This window comes from Bos indicus x Bos taurus, chromosome 10, assembly GCF_003369695.1.
Source record: "Bos indicus x Bos taurus breed Angus x Brahman F1 hybrid chromosome 10, Bos_hybrid_MaternalHap_v2.0, whole genome shotgun sequence".
Taxonomy (NCBI): domain Eukaryota; kingdom Metazoa; phylum Chordata; class Mammalia; order Artiodactyla; family Bovidae; genus Bos; species Bos indicus x Bos taurus.
In genome coordinates, this window is record NC_040085.1 from 45,165,277 (window position 1) to 45,188,555 (window position 23,279).

The 23,279-nt window shown below is 38.4% G+C and overlaps 1 protein-coding gene, 1 non-coding gene and 1 pseudogene across 5 annotated transcripts in view; 2 read left to right on the plus strand and 1 right to left on the minus strand.

Annotated features, from left to right (window-relative positions):
• RNF111 (ring finger protein 111) overlaps positions 1-591 on the minus strand; it is a 93,116-nt gene extending 92,525 nt beyond the window's left edge. Inside the window, exon 1 of one of the 4 annotated variants that reach the window (XM_027553875.1) lies at positions 34-591. The gene's annotated coding sequence lies outside the window, so the exon portion shown is untranslated. The remainder of the gene's footprint in view (positions 1-33) is intronic. The other 3 variants (XM_027553872.1, XM_027553883.1, XM_027553877.1) reach the window with 3 other exon arrangements.
• Positions 256-13,317, plus strand: LOC113899633 (annotated as a pseudogene).
• Positions 13,318-14,762: 1,445 nt separating this feature from the next.
• On the plus strand, positions 14,763-14,824 carry LOC113900522. The gene has a single exon (XR_003513162.1). It is a non-coding gene; the product is annotated as a U7 small nuclear RNA (small nuclear RNA).
• The last annotated feature ends 8,455 nt before the right edge of the window (positions 14,825-23,279 follow it).

Consider the following 23,279-nt stretch of genomic DNA (forward strand, 5'->3'; position numbering starts at 1 on the left):
CTCCAATCGATCCCCTCCCCCCGGCCCCCTCACCTGAATCATTAGCCACCCTCTTCCCAGGCTCTGGGAATCACTGGCCCAAGAAGGAAGACAGGAGATGTAAGCAGGGAAGAGGATGCGTCGAGAGCCAGTGATCTGCGCCTCAGATGTTGGCCTAAGAGGCCCCTACGGTCAAGAGCAGCGTCTGTCACCGCGATCAAAACTGTACCAGCGGCAGCGCCTGGCTCGGCCCAGCTGACCCGGCTTGGGTTCTGAATGCCTAATTTGGTCCCATGGGAACTCGTTCCCCGAAACTGCGGGCGTTTCTATGCTGCGCAGACCGAACACCTCGCCACCGTCGCCGCCACTGCTGCTGCTTTCCAGTCGCCGCCGCCTAACCAATCCCTCCTCTACCGAGGAAGCACGACACTCAAAGCTTTACGACAGTTCGCAAAGTGAGAGCGCAGTAGCCTTCAATCCTCCATTAACATCTATTTGTTTCTGCGCTTGCTCAGATGCCTGTTTCTCACCGTCCGGCTCCCTCTTCCGTGGCCCTCCCCCTTTGTACTCGCCTTATCAGTCTGTTGCCGAAACCTAACGAAGTATAAAGCTCGATTTATGTTCATTTGTGAAATGCGTTCAATATTAAACAAAATATTGACTACATCTTGGTTGATTTTTTTTTATAACTGAAAGTTACAACCACAGAATTATTAACTATACTTAAGGTAACGAACAAAAACGCCATGGTTTAGTCTGTCACGGCAAATGGTACTCAAATCATCCTTACCAATGAGATCATCACCGTTGAGGTGAATTTGCTTTCAGAATCAGATAAAAAATGGTAATAGATATCCTGGGAACCAACTGTACAATCATATACGGTTTTCTTATTTTATAAAAATAAGGAGACAACAGATGCTTTATTACATGCATTAATAGGCTGTAGGCAAAAGGGATGTAGGCCTTGAAATCAGTAAAACTTCCTTTCAAATTCCAGTGAGTGAACTTAAGAGGTTAGGGGAAGGGGTTGGGAGTAGGGATAGATGCGGCGTTTGGGGTTGACATGTACACATCATCATGTGTAAAATGGATAACCAACAAGAACCTACTGAATAGCATAGGGAACTCTACTCAATATTCTGTAATAACCTAAATGGAAAAAGAATCTTTCCATTCAGTTCAGTCGCTCAGTCACGTCCAACCCTGTGACCCCATGGACTGCAGCATGCCCAGCTTCCCTGCCCATCACCAACTCCTGGAGCTTGCTCAAACTCATGTCCATCAAGTGGGTGATGCCATCCAACCATCTCATCCTCTGTCGTGCCCTTCTCCTCCTGCCTTCAATCTTTTCCAGCATCAGAGTCTTTTCCAATGAGTCAGTTCTTTGCATCAGGTAGCAAAAGTATTGCAGTTTCAGCATCAGTCCTTCCAATGAATATTCAGGACTGATTTCTTTTAGGATTGACTGGTTTGATCTCCGTGCAGTCCAAGGAACTCTCAAGGGTCTTCTCCAACACCACAGTCCAAAAGCATCAATTCTTTGCACTCAGCTTTCTTTATGGTACAACTCTCACATCCATACATGAGTATTAGAAAAACCATAGCTTTGACTAGATGGACCTTTGTTGGCAAAGTAATGTCTCTGCTTTTAAATATGCTGTCTAGGTTGTTCAAAGCTTTTATTCCAAGGAGCAAGCATCTTTTAATTTCATGGCTGCAGTCACCATCTGCAGTGATTTTTAAAAATTAAAAAAAAATTTCAGTGATGAAAATAGCAGGTGTCTAATTGATTTGAACTTTGTAAATCTGTTTCCAAAAAGAAAGGAAAGTGGGGGAGAAAAGAAAGAAAATGTCAATTATACCTCAAGTTTTAAAAATTGAAAGCAGGTTAAAAATTTTAAACTACGTTAGTAACTCATGTGATACTTCAGTTGCACAGCGCTAACTGGGATCCAGACCCATATGGCTGTTTACTGGTTATGTCCCACAGGCATTTCTAATGCATCTTGTCCAAAATATAAGAATGTACATATATAGTGTTTAAATCTCATCCATCTCAGGTTTCACTGTCTCTTTCAATAGGGCCAAGTTATCTAACGAGGAACATAATGGTCATCTTTGACGACTCTCTGTTCCTCACTCCCTACCTCTAATCAGGCAGTAAGTACTTCCAATTCTGCCAATGAAACATTCAAATATTGAAAATCCACCCATTCCTCTCTGTACTCTGTACCAGTTCAGGTCTTTCGTATATTTGGTACTATTCATTTGTATAACAAATATTTATCAAGTACTTACTATGTGCTAGACATTGTGCTGAGCATTGTGAGTACAAGACACATGACCACTGTTTTATGAAGTATTTGAGAAGACCCAGAAAGCAAGCCCAACTATTTACAATATAATGTGGAAGGTATAGGATGGCATACTCATGCTCTGAGAACACAAAGACAGAATACTGAAGTCAAACCAAGAGAAGGTAATGTTTAAATTTTGCAACATAAATAAGACAGTTACATAAACCAAATAGGGCATTGCCCACAGAAAGATTAGCAATGCTAAGCTACAGAATCCTCTAGTTGAAACATCATGAAACAAATTCTCTACTAAGATCTACTGAATGTATCCTCCAAGGAACGTCTCAGGAGATAAGGGAAGCAAAGTAGACAGAAATGTATTAAGTAAGATTTTTGCTAGGAAAAGGAATTTTAACTATTTTATATTTCAAACCATGAGAAGCCGTTAAAGGGTATCAATCAGAGGAGAAATAATCAGATTTGACTATTAGAGACACCATTCTATAAGGCAAGTAGAGGACAGATGGAGAAGGCCAAGAGGAGAGGACGAAAGACCAGCCGGAATTGCAGGTAAAAAGGGGTGAGGGTAGTAGAAATGAGCAGGAAGGGACAGAAAAAATAAGAAGAATGAATAACTACGTGGTTATAGGAGGTGAAGGAGGGGAATCTCAGAGACTTCCAGATTTATGGTGAATGGTTGTGTGGTGGCACCATTCAAGAAAGAGATACAGGCTTGAAAAACCCAACTTTGGGGGTCTGGAACTTTCAACTGGTTAGGATAAGGGAGGAGGTTGAGAGAAAGGAAAGTATTACTTCTTATATTGGGCAAATTGAGTTTACCCAAAGTGGAGATTCCCATAAGCTGTTGAACTTACATGTTTGAAGCTTAGGAGAGAGGTCTGGGCTGAAGACAGAGATATGGACTCATTCACGTATAGTGTGACAGCCAGAAGAATAGTTCTGATGAGGCCACACAGAGAAGTGAGACGAGACAGATACCTAGGGAAATCTGATATTTTAAGAGTTGAAGAATGAAAAAGAGTCCTACAAGGCTATGTGTGGGCCAGAAAAAAAGGGATAAACATGTAACAAACAGCACCAATGAGGAAAAAAGTTTCAATAAAGAAGTGAATGGTGAGGGATATGAAATGTCTGCTAGTTTCACAGTATGGAGATCAGTAAATAGGAGCAGTTTCAGCAACTCATTTACATTTTAGAACAGAGCTTTTCAATTGGGGTTGGTTTTGACTCCCAGGGATTATTTGATAGTATATGGAAATGTTTTTCGGAGAAGCTGATGGCACCCCACTCCAGTACGCTTGCCTGGAAAATCCCATGGATGGAGGAGCCTGGTGGGCTGCAGTCCATGGGGTCGCAAAGAGTCGTACACGACTGAGCGACTTCACTTTCACTTTTCACTTTCCTGCATTGGAGAAGGAAATGGCAACCCACTCCAGTGTTCTTGCCTGGAGAATCCCAGGGACGGGGGAGCCTGGTGGGCTGCCATCTATGGGGTCACACAGAGTCGGACACTACTGAAGCGACTTAGCAGCAGCAAGAGATAAGCACAACTAGGTAGATGTTACTGACATCTAGTGGTCTGAAACAAGGAATGCTGCTAAATACACAGCACAGCCTCCCACAGCAAAGAATTATCTAAACCAAAATACTAACAATATTCCAACTTAGAAGTCCTGGTTTAGAAAGGACTAAATGGGGTAGTTATACAAGAATCAGTACTTTTTAATGAAATTTGTAGTAAATGGAAAAAGAAAGATACATATCTAGCAGGATATGGAATTTAAAAAGGGGAGACTTGAATCATGTTGGTAATTGAAGGGAAAGGAGAATGGTGAATGGAAATAAACAAATGTTCGGTGGAGGAAGAATAAATGAGATTCAAAGTTCAGATGAGAGAATTAGCCTTGGATAAGAGAAGGGATATTCCTGTCACTGAAACAGATAGGGAGGAGGAAGAAGTGATTGTATAAATGAATTAAGTTTGTTAGCTTCGGGGAACAAGTTGAGGGCTTGCTCAAAGAATGGACTTGATATCTCTGCAAAACATGAGGTAAGGCCATTTACTAAGACATCAGATTTGGAAATTGCTGAGTGGAGAGTAATTAGAAGACAGAGATTTAAAAAAACAACTCAGAATAGTCACTAACATGATGGCAGGGCAGACAATAGAGGCAACAGATCAAAGGCAGGAAGCCCAGAGCAGAAAAGCGGTGAGCCTGACAGGAACGACAGGTGCCAGGGGTTGTATTGAAGGGAATAGTGGCAGATTATATCCACTTCGGTATTCTGGCCTAGAGAATTCCATGAACTGTATAGTCAATGGGGTTGCAAAGAGTTAGACACGACAGCAATTTTCACATAGAGGTGGGAAATATCTCTCATCTGAATTACACACAATAGTTTCCTGGTTTCTGTGGGTCTACTCTTGCCAGCTTCGCCTCCACCTTCAACCACTATCAGAGTGGCAGAAACTGAAACACTAAGTTAAAATTCTTCAATAACCCTCCATCAGCTTCAAGATAAAATCCAAAATCCTTGACTTGGCAAATAAAGCTCTTCCAAATCCAGATTCTCCAGGGTCATTTCACAGCACCTCGTTCTATGACCCTATTCCCTGTCTCCGCTTAGACTTAAGCAGACTTCTCAAACTCCTTACATTCTGTAGAAAAAGTATACAGTTCCAATATCTTCCTGCCTTTGCACCTACTATCCATTATTTCAAAATATTCTCACCCTCTCCCTGACCCCACCCCCACTTTCATCTGCTCACCAAACTCTTACCGTTCCTCAAAGCCCTCCTCATGAAGCATTGCCATACCTCTCTCCTCACTCCCACAACAGACCTAACAATCATTACAACTTTGGGACTCTCTTCAATTTTTGCATATATTTCTATTAGAAATATTATAATTATTTATATACACAGTCTGTCAAAAAAAACTAAGATCAAATATATATATATAATGTTCTCTCTTTAGCAGAAAAATATCACTTAAAATATTTATTGAACTTATTGAATAAGAAGATTGGAGTTCTACAGACTTGTGGTTGCTAAGGAGGAGAGGGTTTGGGGGAGGGCTAAAATGGGAGTTTGGGATTAGCAGATGCAAACCATTGTGTGTAGACTGGATAAACAACAAGGGCCTCCTGTACAGCACAGGGAAGTAGAGTCAATACCCTGTGATAAACTATAATGGAAAAGAATATGGAAAAAAGTGTATATATACGCATAAGTGAGTCACTTTGATGTACAGTAGAAACTAACACAATGTGGTAAATCAACTACACGACAATAAAAAAATTTTTATATTTCAATAAAAATTTTTAAAAAAAAGAAGATTGGGGTCCTAGTCTCAATCTCACACTAAGAAAACATAAATCTTTAGTCTTAAATCTTTGAACTCTTCCAAAAAAGTTAACTTTACTTTCTATGGAAAGATCAGGGGTATCCAACATATATATTTCAAGCCAAATTCTGTTTGCCAGGAACTGCAGCAAAATAATATTTACCAAATTAGCCTGCACACACGGGCCAGTAGGGCCTAACTATCTGGTAGATAAGAATTTGAGGAGCTGGTTCTAAACATGGAAATAGTGCACTGTGCTAATGGATCAGCTGCAATAAATGGGAAAAAAAGAAATTTTCTCCAAATTATTGAAGTCAGAGGGAAAGGCTGGTATGCCCGCCATCCATTGCATAAATACTTCATAACTGTACAAAGTTTGAAAGTGAGAGTATGCTTATGTGGTCAGCTTTGTGAGCTCTTTCAAAAAAAAAAATGAAACAAAGATTGGAGGTTTAATGCAATGAGATAGGGGGTTGGGGGAACTTGTTGAAATATTTACTAAAATATTTCCTCAGATAAAAAGCTTTGGGAAGAATTAAAAGGACCTAAGAGATGCACTCATCAGAACACTTACTGATTCACAACATTCTACTTTCTTATTGATGTACCAAGGTATCATTGGAATCTGAAACTAAAAGGAAAATTTTATAAATTACACAGCACTGCTGATTTAGTTAAGGCAATGCAGGTCCTCATTAAAATTCTATATATATAATTTGATTTCAGACTATAAGGTTACAAACAGATTGTGGTTAGTTTGAAGATTACAATCTTTATTATACATACACAGAGAGACAGAGACAGATAAATAGGAACAGAAGATAAGAAGTCATTAGGCACTCCACTTATTTCCTACTAATAAACTGTTCTGAAGTCGATGGACTCAATTTTGAAAAATTGGGGAGCTCTTTAGTGGAATGATAATTTCAAAAGATAGAATAATCTTCACGAGTATTATCATTTTTTAAAGTTTCTCTGATTTTCTTTGGAATGCAACCTTCAAGATATATTTGAATTGGTCAAATACTAATATTATCTGTGTGGCTCAGTTATTGAAACAGAAGTAACAAATTATGGACTAACAAGGAAACACAATATGCCTGGAATTTTGTAGACAGACATTTGAAACTTAAAGTATCCTGAAATATTTCTGGCTATCTGGCCAAATTCTGGGTATATTTAAGGCCACATGGTTCTGTGAAAGTAGATGTATGTATGTATTTTTAAAGTGTCTTTATTTATTTAGTTAGTTTTTATTTATTTATTTATTTAGTTAGTTAGTTATTTAGTTTATTTATTAGTTTTTTAAGATTTCCTCTTCATATTCATTTTATTTATTTTAATCTTTTGGCCAAACCAGGTGGCATGTGGGATTTTAGCTCCTCCACCAGGGCAGCTGCAGGGCAGCTCCTACCCCCTGCATTGGCAGTTCGGAGTCTTAACCACTGAACCACTGGGGGTGTCCTAAAAATATATTTTTTAAATAAAACTGTAGAAAAATAAAAGAGAAAGTCACCATTCACCCACGGTTACGTAAGCCTAGCATCACACTGAGGTTTCCAGACTGATTGATAATAGTTCTCAGAGTAGTTTAGTCTTCTCACTACTAATATCTTTTACGTATTTTGCCAAAATTGGTCACAGACTTACCTGTGAACTTTTACAGTAAGTTGTTTTAACTCTTTTTAGAATATTTTTCCAATGTTGTTAAAAACCATAACTTTTAAAGAGCTCACTTTTGTAAGTAATAAATAAAACAAGTCTGTGATCATTAAATAGTTAGCATTATGCTCTCCGAAGTCCCTTAAAGCTCTAACATTTCATGGTTTGCTTCAGACCTAATAAGATTTATGTGAACATTGAATATTACAATTTCAAGAGTGATTTACAGACTGGTAAATTATTTGCAAATTCAGAACAGGAAGTAAAGATGTTTCTCTGTACTTGCTTGTTATTTATAGAATATGTAAAATTTTCCAAAAGCACGCAATGTTTCCCTAAACCGTATTAGTGCTTACTTAACTGCCTAACATGTATCCTGACTATGATTTTTGATTATAGGAGTGTTAACAGACATTGTGCTTTGTTTACTCTACAGATTGTACAAATATCTCAGTAAATTTAAAACACTGATATATTGGGGGAATATTCAGAAAGAAGGATAGAGAAGAAAAGAGAATGAAATGAACCTGTCCATGTAATAAGAGGAAATTTTTAAAATATTTAACAGCTTGAATCTGAATGTCTTCAGTACTCAGGACTTCTGGTAAGATTTAATTATTTTTAACTTTTGATAGAGCATAAGTGAAAGTGAAAGTGAAGTCCCTCAGTCGTGTCCGACTCTTCGCGACCGCATGGACTGCAGCCCACCTGGCTCCTCCGTCCGTGGGATTCTCCAGGCAAGAGTACTGGAGTGGGGTGCCATTGCCTTCTCCATTTCCTTCTCTATCTTATGATAGAGCATAAGTCACTATTAACGCTACTGTTTTAGAAATGTGGAAATGTTGGAGATTTTAGTTTTTGATTTTTTTCAGATCTTTACTTTGAAATTTAACTCAAACATTTTAAGTTGTGAAAATATAAATTGGTCAGAGTTGATAACCCAATTCTGAAAACATATTTATTTGGATTATAAGGATAAATAAAATCTTTCTACCCTGAACTGAAATTCAAACACCAATTTAGGATTGAGTTAAACTAGTAAAGAGTGCCACCTACTGAATCAAAATTACTTAAACACTTCAACACTAAGTTCATTCCCAGAACCTCTAAAGTTCTAGCATCAGGGATGTACATTTTAGAGACTTTTCATACAGAAAATATCCTCTGAAAAGTTATTTAACTAAATATTTCTTCCCAGTAGAAGAATAACAGACCCGTCATGTGTGTTTATCACGCCCAATATCACCTAACAAATGGCAAAGGAATCAAAATGGTACAAACGCAAAATAACAAGAGTGGGAGCAGGTGGTCACCAAGCAAATTATTCCGCCAAATATCTGGAAGGCAGAAATCAGATAGAGAGCTGTTAACTGTTGAGCAGAGTGAAGAAACATCTACACCATGAAGTACTACCAGAGGGGCTGCACTAATTAGGGAGCTGGTGCACCTTGCAGAATACACCAGAGACTAAGGACTCAGGCCAAAGACAAGAGAAGCCAAGAAAAAAAAATGTAGAATTGAAAAATAAGAGATTAAGTCTATATGTGGCACGGTCAAAACTCTCTATGCCTCTCTTCAGCGCACAAAGCATGCACAGCATGATGTCCCCAGTGGTCCAGTGGCTAAGAGGTCTTCCCTGGTGGCTCAGTGGTAAAGAATCCACCTGCAATGCAAGAGCTATAGGAGACACAGGTTCTGTCCCTGGGTGGGGAAGATGCCCTGGAGGAGGGCATAGAAATCCACTCCAGTATTCTTGCCTGGAGAATCCTACCAAGAGAGGACCTTGAGGGACTACAGTCGATACAGTCGCAAAGAGTTGCACACGACGGAAATAACTTAGCACGCAGGCAGGCTAAGACACCTCACTCCCTATGCAGGGGCCTGGGTTCAATCCCTGGTCAGGGAACTAGATCCCACATGACATAATTAAAAGATCCCTTGCCTAGCCAAATAAATACTAATACAATATATTTTAAAAAATAGAATGCATAGTATCTAGGTTTTGAAGTCCTAGGCTAAACACAAGGGCAGGGAGTTCTGAAAGAAAAAAAAAAAAAAAACAGATTGAATTAGTTAAGTAGTTGGTGTAATAGCTTACACTAACTACTTCACTTTAAATACTAAAAGGTCCATCTGCCAACACCTGCCTGGCAGTAGACATCATCCTTTTACACATTAAAGTTTTTATACTACATAATTATAAAACATTTAGTTTTTATATTAATAATTTTAAAATATTTATTGAAAACCAAGATATGCTAGGTATTTGAGGAAAACCTGTAATGCAAAACAGATCAAGTTAAATATTAAGAAAAACTGCAGAGATAGAGATAATTTAACAGAGAGAGGGAAAATATTTTAACCCTCCTGCTAATATCCTCAGATATTTTTTAAAAGTGATACTGCATCCTTTATAACAAAAAAAAAGGATGCAAATGATAAAAGCAAGAAAGAATGGTTGGAAATTAAAATGATGATTTCTAAAATTAAAATAGAAAGTTTGAGAGATAAAAGGAAGAAAATCTTCCAGGATATAAGGCAAAAAGGAAAGAAATATGAGAGAAAAGGTAAGAGTTATAGAGGACCATTCCTAGAGGTAAAATATCTTGCAGAAGTTCCACAAAGGAAGAGCAAAGAACATGGAGAGAAGAAATTATGAAAGAAGTAATAAGACATTTCCCAAACCAAAGATTTCTGAAGTTCTAACATTGTTTATTCATTCATCTCTCCAGAGTCACTGAGATTGTTTCTTATCTTTGGCTACTGTGAATAATCATGTTATAAGTATAGACGTACACATCTCTGTTTGAGTTCCTGTTTTCAATTCTTTTTGATGTATACGCATGAATGGAAATGCTGGGTCATACTGTCACTCTACGCTTAGCTTTTCGAGGGTTCCAATATCTCCATGTCCTGGCCAACATGTTATTGTCAGTCTTCTTTACTAGTAGGTCATCTAGTAGTCAGCCTGCTGCTGCTGCTAAGTCGCATCAGTCGTGTCCGACTCTGTGCGACACCATAGACGGCAGCCCACCAGGCTTCCCCGTCCCTGGGATTCTCCAAGCAAGAACACTGGATTGGGTTGCCATTTCCTTCTCCAATGCATGAAAGTGAAAAGTGAAAGTGACGTCGATCAGCCGTGTCCGACTCTAGGGACCCCATGGACTACAGCCTACCAGGCTCCTCCATCCATGGGATTTTCCAGGCAAAAGTACTGGAGTGGGGTGCCATTGCCTTCTCCGAGTAGTCAGCCTAGTAGGTATAAAATGGCATCTTATTGCAGCCTCACTGTTTTATTCTCTTACTAGTTACTTTAAAAGTTCCTTAACAAAACCATTCTTACTTTTATTATCCTCCTAGGGGAGAATTAATGAACAGTGTAAAAGCATTTACCACATACATCCCCCAACATGCATACATATCCTTTGCAATATTTTCACCATTTAGTATTGTAGTTCTGTATAATCTAAATGCCACATTGTTCTTTCTTCACACCTCCTACTTTCACTGTCAATGTGATTTAGATTTATTCTCATAATTATAATTTTCTTTGGTCTCCATCACTTTCTGCATCTGTTCTTTCATGCAAGAGGGTTTTCTTTCTGCATGATGAATGATTTAGAGAATATTCTTTAATGCTTATCTCCTGTTGGAATAACTTTAATTTTCTCAAAAATATAATTTCTTTTAATATCTTCTAAAAACATATTAATTTTACCTTCTTTATTGAAGTAGATCTAGAAGAGTAGTTATTTTCTCAAGGCACCTTGGAGATAACATTTCACTGTTTTCTGAAGTTCTTGTCATTGAAATGTCAGTGTTGGGTTTAAGTGCAGTTTATTCAAAGTTAATGTCTTTTCTGTTTGTTTGTTTTTGATGAGAGATATCAGATACAGTGAGGGAACCTAACAAGATAAACTGAAGTCCCGGAAAAAAAAGAAAAAGAAGGGATCTGAGACAATATTTTGAAGAGATGATCATTAACAGTCTACTGATTCAAGATGCCCTACAAAGCCCAAGCAAAATAAATCCTCAACTAAACATATCTTATAAAAATGAAACTTCAGTAAATCAAGACAGGGATAAAAAAATTAAACAAACAAACAAAAAACCCAAAATGATAGCATAATACACATTCTTTTGAGTGTACATGGTACATTTACCAAGCTATATCAGTTATGCTCTGTGGCATAAAACAAGACAATTAATTCAGAAAGATTAAATTCATACAAAGCATCCTCTCAACTTAAAGTATTTTAAAATTCAGTAACAGAAAGATATTTGAAAAAATCTCCCCAAATAATTAAAAGTCAAATACAACACATAAATAACCAATGGATCAAAGGTCACAAAAGAAAAAGTCTAATGTTATGGACTGAATGAAAATAGAACCACAATTATTCAAAAGTTATGGGATGCCATTAAAGCTATGTTTTCAAGGAAACTCATAGCATCAAATGTTCATATTAGAATAGAAAAACTTTAATATCAGTGACCTATTCTTCCATCTTAATAAATTACAAGAGCAACTTAAACTGAAAGCAAGCAGAAAGAAGGAAATAAAATTTAAAAAATTATAATAAGCCATGTGGGCACCAGCTAGGGGGCTGTGGGGCCCCCACAGAGCCACAGAGGCTACACAGCAGATGGACTGGAGGCTCCCGGGGCTCCTTTGTTTCCCATGACGACAAGAACTTGTTTAAGAAATTTTCCTCAAAAATCATTTAGTTCATGTCACTTTAGACTCCTCTAGACTATGGTAGTTTCTCAAGTTTTCCTTGTTTTTGATGATTTTGACAATTTGAAGAGTTCAATTCAGTTCAGTTGCTCAGTTGTGTCCAAGTCTTTGTGACCCCGTGGACTGCAGCACACCAGGCTTCCCAGTCCGTCGCCAACTCCTGGAGCTTGCTCAAACTCATGTCCATCGAGTTGGTGATGCCGTCCAACCATCTCATCCTCTGTCGTCCCCTTCTCCTCCTGCCTTCAATCTTTTCCAGCATCAGGGTCTTTTCCAATGAGTTCTTCACATGAGGTGCCCAAGTATTGGAGTTTCAGCTTCAGCATCAGTCCTTCCAATGAATATTCAGGACTGACTTCCTTTAGGATTGATGGGTTTGATCTCCTTGCAGTCCAAGAGACTCTCAAAAGTCTTCTCCAATACCACAGTTCAAAAGCATCCATTCTTCGATGCTCACCTTTCTTTATACTTTGAACTTTATACTTTGAAGAGTACTGGTTAGAAAAATGTTTTAGTATTAAGGTCTTTCCTTGGGATCTCTACTTCCAAATCATCCAGGTTAGAATTACTAACGAAGAACACTTCAAAGAAAACCAAGGAGGAGGATCATGAGCACTAAAAGCCCGGGATGGCCTTCTTTATAAAGCTCAGACAGAGTCTCTGGACACTTCTGATGTGAGCCAAGAGATCTGTAACCTGAATGTGGGGTTTCCAAAGTCTCTCTAACTTTAGACCTTTCAGCCTGCTGTATGTATTGGAAGACAACTCTTATTGCTGAACAAAATGAGCACAGGATTTAACCATCTTACAGAAAAGCACTGTCCATGTGAGGCACCATTTGATGTCTCAGTAGACCCTGAGGAGTGTGTTGCCTATAGTGTTTGCTTGAGACAAAATGCAGCTCCATCTGAGACTGATTAGTTACTGGCAGTTGCTGACTGTGGGCCCCAGATGAAAAAGACGACTCTATACAAAATGACTTAAGGGAACCTACTGCTGCTGCTGCTGCTAAGTCGCGTCAGTCATGTCTGACTCTGTGCGACCCCATAGACGGCAGCCTACCAGGCTCCTCTGTCCATGGGATTTTCCAGGCAAGAGTACGGGAGTGGGTTGCCATTGCCGTCTCTGAAGGGAAGCTACAGCCTCCTCTTATATCATGAAATCTGCTGTGCACTCAAATCTGTGTGGACTCAATCAGGAGGCACTCAAAAAGCAAATAATAGAATACAAAAGGAAGACAAAAGTGCTTGGGGGTAAAGAAAGACTTTAGAAGTTTGAGCCCAGTATGACCAAAACAAAAGGAGAAATGACTGGTTGAGTTGACAAAGCGGTAGAAAAAGAAAACAAACCCCTCATAGATGATGACATCTCTCCTAAAGAGGATCTGCTGCGTTGGAATGAGTGTAAATGATTTAGATTTTACTAGTGCATTTTTGGAAGAGCACACACTGGAATATGAATGTGAACTGCTAGAGGATAAATTAGAGGCAGAGAGAAGAGGTGACAAAAAGGAACCAGGTTAACTTGTTACAGAATGTGAATTAGTAAGTCTGCGAGACATTAGCTCTGCTGATGAACTTCTTTTGTGAAGTTAAACTGATGAACAACAACAGCTGCCATTAAAATTTCTACTATGTTAGACCTACCATATGATCCTGCAATCCCAATTCTGGGCTTATATCCAGAGAAAACCATAATTTAGAAATATGCACGTACCCCAGTGTTAATGGTGGCACTATGTAAAATAGCCAAGGCATGGACAAGCAACCTGAATGTCCATCAACAGGAGAACAGATAACGAAGATGTGGTGTGAATATAAATGGAATATTACTCAGCCATTAAAAACAATGAGTTAATGCCATTTGCAGCAACACGATGGACCTAGACATTATCATACAAGTGAAGTAAGCCAGACAAAGAAAGACAAATACCAGATGATATCACTTATATGTAGAATCTTTAAAAAAAAATGATACAAATGATCTTATATACAAAACAGAAATAGACTCACAGACATAGAAAAGAAACCTGTGGTTACCAATGGGGAAAGGGAAGGGGGAATAAATGAGTAGGAGCTGGAGATTAACATATATATACTACCATATATCAAGTAGATAAACAATAAGGACTTACTGTATAGCACAGGAAACTGTACTTGATATTCTATACTAACTTACAAGGGAAAAGAATCTGAAAAAGAATATATATGTATATATAACTGAATCACTTTGCTGTACGCCTGAAACCAAACACAACATTACAAATCAATTATATTTCAATTTTTAAAAAGTCTGTTCTATGTTTATGTCTATGTACTATGTCATTATGTTTACACATATTATGAACTCTACTATGGAAAACACATTTTTAAAATTTTCCAGATAGAAAAAAAAAAAAAGAGCAGAAATCAATGAAATAGAAAATAAAAAGAGAAAAGTGAGTGAAATCTAAAGCTAGTTCTTTGAGAATGTCAGTAATACAGATAAACCAGTAACCAGACTGTTTATCATTAATATAAATAAGAGAGAATAAATTGTCAATAACAAGAATGAGAGAGAGGACATCACATTAGAGCCACACATTGACTTCATTGTTTTAGAACTTCCCTAAAGAAAACATAAGGTCCAGATGGCTTCACTGGTGAATTCTACAAAACACTTAAGGAACAAATAATACCAGTTCTATACACAAACTCTTATAGAAAACAGATGACTGAGTGTTACAGTTCTTTTGGAATTTGTCTAGCAGGTTTTCCAGTTCACACTGGAAAGCAAAAAAAAAGAAAATAGGTGATTGAATGTAACTCAACTCATTCTATGGGGCCAGCATTGCCCTAAATCAACACCAAACATATTAAAAGGAAATTTAGAACAATATCCCTCATGAACATAGGTGCAAAAATCCTTAACAAAATTTTAGTAAATCAAATTTGGTGATACACAAACATGGATACTATATCATGGCTTAATCACAAGAATGCATGGTTTATATAATAATACAAAAATCAGTCAATGTAATTCACCATATTTTCACACTATGAAAGAAAAACTAGATGATTATTTCAAATGATCCAGAAAAAAATCGACAAAATTCAACATCCACTCATGATAATTCACAGCAAATGAAAAATGGTTGGGGAAAACCTTCCTCAATCTAGAAAAAAAATCTATAAAACACCTACAGCTAATATCATCCTTAATAGTGAAACACTAATGACTTTCCCCCTAAAATAAGGAACAAAGAAAGTCACTATCACAGGCTGAATTTCCCTCTGCCTTTGCAATTAGAGCCCATAATTCCCTTTCTGTCTCAATGAAATTATGTTTCTATCCCCTACTAGAGGGGGATAATTTAATTTAATAATTTCATTAATTTAATAATAAATTATTATTTAACAATTTAATAATCCATTTACCCTCTAAACGTACTGTGACCTTCTAAAGGCTAAGTCCTTTGTTTTACTCAGTTTTGTATAAATATTTGTTGAATAATTCAATTAAGAGTTGTAAAGGGGGGCTTCCTGGTGGTCCAGTGGTTGGGAATCCACCTTGCAAAGCAGAGGACTCCGGTTTGATCTCTGGTTGGGGAGGATCCCACATGCTGCAGGGCAACTAAGCCTGTGCATCACAACTACTGGAGCTCACATAGCCAGAGCTCCAGAACAAGAGAAACAACCACAATGAGAAGCCCGCATACTGTGACTAGAGGGTAGCCCCTGCTCTCTGTAACTAGAAAAAGCCGGAGCAGCAACAAAGATTCAGCACAAAAATAAACTTAAAAAAAAAAAGAGTTGTAAAGGGTCTTAAGGATCATCTAGTTCAGTCATCTTATTTTCCACCAGAGTAAAGTAAACCCTACAGAGATCAGATAGCTTTCCAATATTCTAGAACAAAGGAGTCCGAAATGCAGTACTTGAATGCAATCTCAAAAACAACAGAATGATCTCTGTTTCCAAGGCAACCATTCAATATCACAGTAATCCAAGTCTATGCCCCAACCAGTACCACTGAAGAAGCTGAAGTTGAATGGTTCTATGAAGACCTACAAGACCTTTTAGAACTAACACCCAAAAAAGATGTCCTTTTCATTATAGGAGACTGGAATGCAAAAGTGGGAAGTCAAGAAACACCTGGAGTAACAGGCAAATTTGGCCTTGGAATACAGAATGAAGCAAGGCAAAGACTAATAGAGTTTTGCCAAGAAAATGCACTGGTCATAACAAACACCCTCTTCCAACAAAACAAGAGAAGACTCTACACATGGACATCACCAGATGGTCAACAACGAAATCAGATTGATTATATTCTTTGCAGCCAAAGATGGAGAAGCTAGATACAGTCAGCAAAAACAAGATCAGGAGCTGACTGTGGCTCAGATCATGAACTCCTTATTGCCAAATTCAGACTGAAATTGAAGAAAGTAGGGAAAACCGCTAGACCAGTCAGGTATGACCTAAATCAAATCCCTTATGATTATACAGTGGAAGTGAGAAATAGATTTAAAGGCCTAGATCTGATAGAGTGCCTGATGAACTTTGGAATGAGGTTCGTGACATTGTACAGGAGACAGGGATCAAGACCATCTCCATGGAAAAGAAATGCAAAAAAGCAAAATGGCTGTCTGGGAAGACCTTACAAATAGCTGTGAAGAGAAGCGAAAAGCCAAGGAGAAAAGGAAAGATAATAAGCATCTGAATGCAGAGTTCCGAAGAATAGCAAGAAGAGATAAGAAAGCCTTCCTCAGCGATCGATGCAAAGAAATAGAGGAAAACAACAGAATGGGAAAGACTAGAGATCTCTTCAAGAAAATTAGAGATACCAAGGGAACATTTCATGCAAAGATGGGCTCGATAAAGGACAGAAATGGTAGGGACCTAACAGAAGCAGAAGATATCAAGAAGACGTGGCAAGAATACACAGAAGAACTGTACAAAAAAGAGCTTCACAACCCAGATAATCACGATGGTGTGATCACTGACCCAGAGCCAGACATCCTGGAATGTGAAGTCAAGTGGGCCTTAGAAAGCATCACTATGAACAAAGCTAGTGGAGGTGATAGAATTCCAGTTGAGCTATTCTAAATCCTGAAAGATAATGCTGTGCAAGTGCTACACTCAATATGCCAGCAAATTTGGAAAACTCAGCAGTGGCCACAGGACTGGAAAAGGTCAGTTTTCATTCCAATCCCAAAGAAAGGCAATGCCAAAGAATGCTCAAACTACCACACAATTGCACTCATCTCACACGCTAGTAAAGTAATGCTCAAAATTCTCCAAGCCAAGCTTCAGCAATATGTGAACCGTGAACTTCCTGATGTTCAAGCTGGTTTTAGAAAAGGTAGAGGAACCAGAGATCAAATTGCCAACATCCACTGGATCATGGAAAAAGCAAGAGAGTTCCAGAAAAACATCTACTTCTGCTTTATTGACTATGCCGAAGCCTTTGACTGGGTGGATCACAATAAGCTGTGGAAAGTTCTGAAAGAGATGGAAATACCAGACCACCTGATCTGCCTCTTGAGAAATTTGTATGCAGGTCAGGAAGCAACAGTTAGAACTGGACATGGAACAACAGACTGCTTCCAAATAGGAAAAGGAGTACGTCAAGGCTGTATATTGTCACCCTGTTTATTTAACTTATATGCAGAGTACATCATGAGAAACGCTGGACTGGAAGAAACACAAGCTGGAATCAAGATTGCCGGGAGAAATATCAATAACCTCAGATATGCAGATGACACCACCGTTATGTTAGAAAGTGAAGAGGAACTCAAAAGCCTCTTGATGAAAGTGAAAGTGGAGAGTGAAAAAGTTGGCTTGAAGATCAACATTCATAAAACGAAGATCATGGCATCTGGTCCCATCACTTCATAGGAAATAGATGGGGAAACAGTGGAAACAGTGTCAGACTTTATTTTTTTGGGCTCCAAAATCACTGCAGATGGTGACTGCAGCCATGAAATTAAAAGACGCTTACTCCTTGGAAGGAAAGTTATGTCCAACCTAGATAGCATATTCAAAAGCAGAGACATTACTTTGCCAACAAAGGTCCGTCTAGTCAAGGCTATGGTTTTTCCAGTGGTCATATATGGATGTGAAATTTGGACTCTGAAGAAGGCTGAGCGCCAAAGAATTGATGCTTTTGAACTGTGGTGTTGGAGAAGACTCTTGAGAGTCCCTTGGACTGCAAAGAGATCCAACCAGTCCATTCTGAAGGAGATCAGCCCTGGGATTTCTTTGGAAGGAATGATGCTAAGCTGAAACTCCAGTACTTTGGCCACCTCATGTGAAGTGTTGACTCATTGGAAAAGACTCTGATGCTGGGAGGGTTGGGGGCAGGAGGAGAAGGGGACGACAGAGGATGCGATGGCTGGATGGCATCACTGCCTCGATGGACGTGAATCTGAGTGAACTCTGGGAGTTGGTGATGGACAGGGAGGCCTGGCGTACTGTGATTCATGGGGTCCCAAACAGTCAGACACGACTGAGCGACTGAACTGAATAATCTGTTTTTTCATCTAAGAGGTACCATGTCCTCGAACTGATCATTAAGTCAACTTCATTCACATTATAAATGAGATAATTATGGCTGAGAAAATTTAAATTACTTGACCGTGGTCAATATTAAGTGTTAAGCAGTACACAAAGACAAGATGATTCACGTTAAAAATATTTTCCACTGCTTCACCTTTGGTTTATGCAACAAAACTTAACAATGAGATAGTGATGCAATCTAAAAGTTTGAAACTGAATTCTCAATGTGAAATACACACTAATTCTTTGCCATAAGTGCCATTTTATTTATATTTTTAAAATAATTATTTATTTTATTTTTGGTTGTCCTGGGTCTTCGTTGCTGCATGGACTTTCTCTGAATAGTGTGAGCAGAGCTACTCTCCAGTTTGGGTGCCCAGGCTTCTCACTGTGGCTGTCCCATTGTGGAGCACAGGCTCTAGGGCACACAGGCTTCAGTAGCTGCAGCACATGGACTCAGTAGTTGTGGCACGTGGGCTCCAGGGCAGAGTGGTCAATAGTTTTAGCCCAGGGATTAGTTGTTCCGTGACATGTGGGATCCTCCCAGGTTAGCGATTGAACCTGTGTCTCCTGCACTGGCAGGCAGATTCATTATCACTGAGCCACCAGGGAAGCCCTAAGTGCCACTTTAAATGAACCATATTTTATTACATTTACTTACATGTTTAAACATTCCCAGTCCTATTCTCTAATAGTATTTGCAAGAGTTTACATGAACACATGGAATATCAGGGTAGAAACCTAAATAGAATTAGACTGTAGAGAACCAATGAAAAATAAATGATAGGAAAATTTACCCAGAGATAGTTGTGATACAGAAATACATACCATAGAATATTGGACAAATTCTAGACAAGAGCCACAAATCTAGCTTTAGATTCCTTTCAGCCAAAGGCAATAGGGAAATGCAATCAGCTACAAGATTCACAAGTATCAACAAGGTAATATAGGTCAGAAGAATCAGGAATCTTCCTTATGTTGAAACTAGAAACAAATATTATTATTAAGAGATAATATTAAAGGAACCCTGTGTGAGAGTAAGCAGCATTCTTAATAACATACCTGTAATGATTATCATGGTGAATTTCATGAAGAGAAAGAAGCTGAGGAGATCGACACCACAGTGAAATCCTTGCCTAACTCCTTAAAAAATTACTATAATAAGCCTTGGAATTGAGTACCCAGATTTGTTCCCTTTGAAAAACTGTTTTGCTATTCAAGGTCCTTTACATTTCCATATACATTTGAGAATCAGTGTTCCAATTTGTATCCAAAAAGCATGGGATTTTAGTTGAAACTGGGTTGAATCTATGGATTAATTTGCTGTAAAGGACCTTATTATGATAAGGTTACAATAATCAAGACAATGTGGCAGTCTTTTAAGGATAGACACATAGCTCAATGGAACACCCAGAGAGTTCAGTAATAGTTCAAAACATATATGTTCAGTGGGTTTTCCACAATGTGCCAAGGTCATTCAATGCTGTCATTCATGTAATAAAATGAATGTTGACTATTATTTCACAACATATACAAAAATTAACTTAAAAGGGATCAGAAGCTTAAGAATTAAAACTATAGTACCTTCAAAAGAAAACATCAGATAAAAATCTTTACATCCTTGGGGAGGCAACTATTTTTAGACACAATGCAAAAAGCATTAATCGTGAAAGGAATGATAGACTGGTCCTCACAGCTTAAAAGTCCTGTTCTTTGAAAAAAAAAAATAGTACAAGATAGCGAATAAGAGAAAATATTTGAAAGTCATATATCTGAAAGAGGACTTATATGCATACTGCTTGGATGTCTCAGAAATTGCTAATGGGACTATAAAATCGTATAGCCACACTATAAAAGTGTGGCTGTTTACTAAAAATTGAAACATACATACTGTATAACTTTTTCTTCTCTACTTTTGGAAGTTCTTTTTAAATTAGAGATATTAACTGTTTGTTTTTGACACAGCATTCACATGCTCACGCCTTTGTCTGAGAGAAATGACTTGAGCCCACATGCAAATTTTTACAGAAGTGTAAAATGCAGCTAATTTGTGATAGTGAAAGGCCAAAATTAACCAAAGTCTTTTTTTCAATAAGTGAGTTAGTAACAAACTTTGGTACCTCCTAAAAATTATTAGTACATGTAACATCTTGGATCTCAAGGGACTTATGCTGAGTGAAAAAAAAAAAAAAGACCATTTCAGTGATTCCACTTCTGTACATTCTTCAAATAAATTATAAAAAGGAAGAATAGGTAAGTGGTTGCCAAGGATTAGGGTTGGTGGGGGTGGGGGAGAGGAGGAGCTGCGCTACTAAAGTAGGAGCACAAGGGAGACGTCTGTGGTGATGGAACACTTCTGTATCTTGATGGTAGCAGTGGTTGCATGAACTTGTGTATGACAAAATGCCATAGATTATACACATGCATCATAGCAATATACATTTCCTGATTCTGATACTGTGTTGTAGTTGCGTACGAGGAAACCATTTGGAGAAACTGGATGAAGGGTATGTGGGAACCCTGTACAAATTCTGACTCTCTCAATAGTATCTTCTGATGAGCAAAATTCTTAATTTTAGTGTAGTCAAATATATCAATCTTTTCTTTTGTAGCTAGTCTTTTTGTGTCATTATAATTTTTTTCTTAATCCAAGGTCATAATAATATTCTTCTAATAGTATCTTTGAGGAGAGACAGATCTGAGCACTAACCCTCAGATCAAGCCTGCCTGTTTTGAGTTGGGATATCAGTCTTCTGCATGTGAACTTGGATTTATACCTCTGGCTCCACTGGTTCTCAGGCTTTCATTTATGTCATTGGCTTTCCTGGGTGTAAAGTCAGGATGTCTTCTTGATCTATAGATTTAGGAAGTTCAACAAAGACCAAGTAGGATATATTTCTAAAAAACACATATGAAGACATATGTCCAGATTGCTGATACCAGATCTTGAGATTTCTCAGCCTCCATAATCGTAGAAGCCAAGTGTGCGTACACACACACACACACTGGATAATAGTTCTGTTTCTCTGGAAAACCCTGACATACATCCAAATTTAAGAGTGATTACATTAACTATTACTGTATTAAATATTTCAGGTAAAATAAATGGTTCTCAGCCTAGATTAAATAAACAAAGCCAACTGTATGTTAGTTAGAAAAGCACATTTAAGAAACACACAATAAAGGCTGAAGGTAAAACTTTGTAAACACTAGCCAAGAGACAGCTAGTACCGTATCAAAGGGGGAAAAAATCCATTAAAGAAAAAAGGCTCACTTAACAATGACTGACATTTAACAACTGTACTTTTGTATGCACCAAAACCAAAGCTTTAAAATATATAAAGTAACCTTTGACAGCTCTACAAAGAAAATCAACAAATCCACATTCTTGGGAAAATCTTAACCCACCTCTCACAGTAATTAATATAACAGGCAGACAGAAAATCAGTAAGGACATAGAAGATTTGAACTATGTATTTGTTTGTAACAAATACAAACATTTGTTTTTGTTTGAACTATTTGTATTTTGCAAGGGACTAGATCTGATAGGAGAAGGCAATGGCACCCCACTCCAGTACTTTTGCCTAGAAAATCCCATGGACGGAGAAGCCTGGTAGGCTGCAGTCCATGGGGTCGCTAGATTCGGACACGACTGAGCAACTTCACTTTCACTTTTCACTTTCATGCACTGGAGAAGGAAATGGCAACCCACTCCAGTGTTCTTGCCTGGAGAATCCCAGGCACGGGGAAGCCTGGTGGGCTACCACCTATGGGGTCCCACAGAGTCGGACACGACTGAAACGATTTAGCAGCAGCAGCAGCAGATCTGATAGAGTGCCTGATGAACCATGGACCGAGGTTCGTGACATTGTACCGGAGACAGAGATCAAGACCATCCTCATGGAAAAAAAACGCAAAAAAAGCAAAATGGCTGTCTGAGGAGGGCTTACAAATAGCTGTGAAAAGAAGAGAAGGGAAAAGCAAAGGAGAAAAGGAAAGATATAAGCATCTGAATGCAGAGTTCCAAAGAATAGCAAGAAGAGATAAGAAAGCCTTCCTCGGCGATCAATGCAAAGAAATAGAGGAAAACAATACAATGGGAAAGACTAGAGATCTCTTCAAGATAATTAGAGATACAAGGGAACATTTCATGCAAAGATGGGCTCAATAAAGGACAGAAATGGTATGGATCTAACAGAAGCAGAAGATATTAAGAAGAGGTGGCAAGAATACACAGAAGAACTGTACAAAAAAGATCTTCATGACCCAGACAGTCACGATGGTGTGATCACTCACCTAGAGCCAGACATTCTGGAATGTGAAGTCAAGTGGGCCTTAGAAAGCATCACTACGAACAAAGCTAGTGGAGGTGATAGAATTCCAGTTGAGCTATTTCCAATCTTGAAAGATGATGCTGTGAAAGTGCTGCACTCAATATGTCAGCAAATTTGGAAAACTCAGCAGTGGCCACAGGACTGGAAAAGGTCAGTTTTCATTCCAATCCCAAAGAAAGGCAATGCCAAAGAATGCTCAAACTACCGCACAATTGCACTCATCTCACACGCTAGTAAAGTAATGCTCAAAATTCTCCAAGCCAGGCTTCAGCAATATGTGAACCGTGAACTTCCAGATGTTCAAGCTGGTTTTAGAAAAGGCAGAGGAACCAGAGATCAAATTGCCAACAGCTCTGGATGATTGA